The sequence below is a fragment of the Camelus ferus genome, chromosome 8 (genome assembly GCF_009834535.1).
Source record: "Camelus ferus isolate YT-003-E chromosome 8, BCGSAC_Cfer_1.0, whole genome shotgun sequence".
Classification (NCBI taxonomy): Eukaryota; Metazoa; Chordata; class Mammalia; order Artiodactyla; family Camelidae; genus Camelus; species Camelus ferus.
The window spans coordinates 32,369,641-32,374,267 of NC_045703.1; the positions used below are offsets into that span (position 1 = coordinate 32,369,641).

At 39.0% G+C, this 4,627-nt stretch overlaps 1 pseudogene; it reads right to left on the reverse strand.

The window, feature by feature from the left end:
- Positions 1–1,724: 1,724 nt before the first annotated feature.
- On the reverse strand, positions 1,725–2,432 carry LOC102517959 (annotated as a pseudogene).
- Between the last annotated feature and the right edge of the window lie 2,195 nt (positions 2,433–4,627).

Below are 4,627 nucleotides of genomic sequence, written 5' to 3' on the forward strand. Positions count from 1 at the left end.
GACTGGTCTGTGGCATATCTAAAACTAAACAAAACAAAAGTTTAGGAAATAAGCAAAATTAATAATGATAAATTGTTTAGCAACAGCTACAGAAAAGATGGTCCAATTATTCAACCGCAGGAGACAGCATTTTCAGCTTTTGTGTTGGATAAAAAAAGAAAGTAAACTGGCTGGAATTAAATCCCCCAAATTGAAAGTTTTTCACATTTCTCCAACTTTCTGTCAGTAGAATTACCTCTTATAGAGAAATATTATTTAAAATAATACTGAATGCAGTTCTGCTCTCTATGACAGTCTTCATGTTTCTTACTATTTTTCTAGATACCGTTCATGAAAAAGGGTTTTTTTTTTGTAATTTATTTGAGAAATTACCATCCTGTATTCTTCTAAATGGAGATGAGATGATAATTTTTTTCCATAAGAAAAGCCTTTAGGGGACTATAATGTAATTTGATGATTAAATTTGATTTTTCTGCCACAGATACCTTTCCTAGCAGTGAACGCCACACCATTTTCTATTTGTTTAACTAAAAGATTACTGGTAGGATAGAAGCTGGGGCAGTAGCTTCAGTCCGTCAAACCTCTGTGTCTTCCTTCCCCATCCCTCCCACACCGCTCATGATCCATGCATCCTAACGTATAAGAGTATGCAACATATACATGGCATGACACTTCGTTCTCAAGCTTCTGGGGGAGGGTGTGTGTGTGTGTGAAAGTGTTTATAGTGGATGTGTATGTATCTAGGTCAGCACACAAGAACTCAGAAGAATTTGTGTTGTATCTTAAATTTGTATAGCATTTTATAATTTGCAAAATGCATTAACATCAACCATCTTGTCTGACATTTTCCTACCTCGAATATATTTTAAGGAAGTTATTGCCTCATACTATGAAGAGATGATTGTGAACAAGAGAGGCCAAGTGACCCGTCCAAGGTTACAGGGTAAAGGAGGAGCAAAGATGGGGCACCTGAATCCCTTTACCTAATGCCGTGATGACCCCAGACCCCAGAGATAGAAAATACATTTTTATGATGCCCGATGGATGAAACAGAAGAATGATACTCCTCTACTATTTTTTCTGAAGCACATTTCTTTGCATAATCTGGGTAGCATTACATAGAAATGCAGAAGGATTAAATTTCATTACAGTTTGACATATATTTTATTATTCTGTGTACTGATATCCATTAATAATAAGGTTCTACGATGCCATTGGCTTGCAATTTTGAGAGAGTTCTGGTATAGCATGCTTCACTCTTCCCTGTTAAACAGACACACACACAAGCACACACACAAAACACATACACCTATATAGTGTATCAGAAGTTAGTAAATATTAATTAATTATTTAAGCTCTTTAAGCTCAAATAGCCAACCAAATACTTGCCCAATTTAGCCTAAAGTAAAAATATCAGAATTTGTGTTGCCCTGACCCATCACACATTTTTCTTCTTCATGGAAAAGCATTTGGATTTTATTTGATACTTTAAACGTTTTTGAAAATGTTGATAAACACAAGCTGTACGTGGAGCTGGATGACAGACATGCTTTCAACATACGGGATTTTCATCTGAGAATGTTACTTTTTTTCAAAAGCCATTCAATCTTAGGCCTTTTCCTGAAGGTATGTGTCATGACATTGTACAAAAAAGCAGGGGAACTGTCTTTAAAAACAGGCTGCTACTACTTCCTGTGAAGTTCATAAAGTCCCTCTCGCTTTGGTTAGTCATCCAGAACGCAGGCGAGGGGCTCAGACTCTTTCAGGAAGCGGGAACCGGACTCTTCCTTGCTGCTCTGATACTGCCTCCAGTCAGACTTGTCTGGGATATTAAGGATGGCTTGATTGGCCATCCAAACTGCAAAGGAAAATTTCTTTTAACTCTGTGGACAAGCTTCTCTCCTGTGTCAAATTCAACATAACAATATGCTACCCTGGCTGCGCAATCTGCTGGATGGCAGGGTGCTCTGGGATTTCCAGGAGCGCACTCTGTTGTTCCCGTGCCCGGGTAATGAAGCCATCTCTAATGTCATCGGGGGTGTAGGGGCTGAGTGGTACAGGAATGACCTGTTGCTGGAGGTGATGTCTCTTGTTATCTCTCTAAAATAGAACACACCATTTCCCTCAGCTCTTAACGCACTGCCTCAGCGTAGCTTATGCTTACCCACCTCTACCGCCCCCTCTGCCAAAAGCTCTGCCACTGAATCGTAGTGTCCAATGGGCAGGATAAGGACACAGTGATCAGATAAGCCTCCTTTCGCCAGATCAAGGTAGCAATGTGTGCCAATGTTGACCACAAGATGCTTTTCCACTTTGGGCAAGCTGGGCAAAACCAGCAAGGGCCTGGAATCTGGGGAGATCTGCGAGGCTGCTTTACGTTTGGAGAAGACTTGTTACTTGCCTGTAGATGGACACTTCCTTCCCTGCCTCATGCACCTATCCCCTTAGCCATCTTACAGAAGAACAGAGCAGTTACAGGTGATTAAAGAAATGATGAGAAATGTACACCTAGCTTTTAAACAAATCATTGGTCATATAAGCAGGAATGATTTCATCCTCTGTATGTGTTGCCTATAAAACACCTATTTAATTTTAACCATCATTATTTTGAGCCAGCCTTGTGGAAGTGGGAAAGAGCCATCTGCTCTGGAAAGGTGATTATGAATAACATTTAATGAAGCTTCATCCGACCAGTACTGATTGGGGCAGAATTGTATGGTGATTAGTGACAGCTTGGAGATTGGGAGGATTGGGTTGGAATGGGGACTCCTGCTTACCACCACTGTGATCTCAGACAATTGTTTAACCTCTTTTAGTCTTTGTCCCTTTATCTGCAAAGTGACGATAATCATATCTACTTCACAGAGTTCTTGTGAGGATTAAATAAGAAAATGCACACATAGCACTGTGCCTGGCACGTAATAAGTGTTCAGTGAGTGGCTGCTATTACGAGATCTCTGGCGACAAGTTTATAAGCAAGATTTACTCCTGATTCAAGAGCTCAGAGATATTTTTTAAACATTCCTAAAATTTTTGTCCTTTGTTATAAAACTTAATATAAACACTATATGTGAATATTCCTGTCTATTATAATGTTACTCTTAGAGTTATGGGACTTTCTGACCCTACATTTCTTACTTCTTTCCTAGTCCAAGTTTCTCTGTATTTTGCCAAATTACACCAAATCATGGCTACCTCACTCTGAGAAAAGATCCATTTGCTACTCTTGTGCTCAGTGTCTAGGGTCCTGATCTCTGCAAACTTGATTTTCCACACCCACTTTGCCAATTGCTTTCTGAATAGATACGGCTAATGGGAGACAAACCATTGAAAATTGGAGGACAGGGGGAGGGAAGCCAGGTTACTTTCCTACCATGTCCTTTGACTTTGGGCTGCATTTCTAGTGTAATCCGAGTCTCCATAATTCCACCTGTCTCTGTCAGACTTCTCTGTGGTCACAGTTTCCTTTGGGCAGATCTCTGCCACAGTTCTAGTTCTTACTTGATCCCTGCCTCCATCAGGGGCTGTTCCTCTGTGGTTTCAGCTTCTGTCAGGATGCTCTGTGTTCAGGCCTCTGATAGCATCACCTCCTTTGACTCTCCAGCTTTAGAATAACGTTTTGCTGATACTAATTACTGGGTGTTGACACTAAACTCTGAGTAGCCTCAGCATTCCCTGACTGTCTTTAGCTCGTCCTATTCCTTTGTAACTAGTGGCCTATATTAATAACCTCTGTTGAACTACTTGGTCCGGATTCCCTCCTGATTAGACCTGACTGACTCAATCATGGTCATTCCACGGCTGTTTTCTAAGCAATTGATCCAGTGTAGAAATTTGATCTTTAGAGAACTTTGCATTTGAGAGGACATTTATAAAAGGAAATATTAAACTATGACATCTTTTTTTAATTCAAGAAATTTACTGCTCTAGACTTCAATAACTAATTGTATTAGCAAATAGCTATACAGGAAAAATTCTGTGCCTAAGACTATTAGGTAAAAAATACAGTGATGTCCAAGACATAGCCACATGCCCAGAGGAAGGACAAAAAACTCTTTATTTTCTCCATTCTTACTATTAGTATCATAGTTCCTGATACTTAGGAGTTTGAAGTAGGAATAATTCAATTAATTTCAAGTTTGTCGTAAATAAAAGAGCTTGAAATGATAAGCTAAACCTCAGACTTTATGTATTAAGATTATTTTTCCTGTCCCTCATTCATATATTTCCTCCAAAACAAATAAACAAAAGAAAATACTAATCAAATATTTAAAAAGATAACTAATAGTAGCCAATAAAATTTCTACTTAATTGTAGAGAATCTCATAAAATAAGCCTGGTATTTCCAACTTGCTGCTTAAGTCAATACAAAAGAATCACTTATGACTTCTTTCAACTTTGCAGATCATCTGTAATTTAAGGGGAAAACAGCTGCCCAGAGGGAAAAAGGTGGATTGAACTCTGAAGTTTAGGAAAATCATATGAACTAAACATCTCAAGTAAAACACAACCAGATTCTCTTAGGCAATCAGAAGGCCACATACATAAGCTTTCATCTTTGCGCAAATGGGCTGTATTCAATAGGAAAGAGAACGTGGAACGTTCAATGTGTCCTGAGACATGTTTC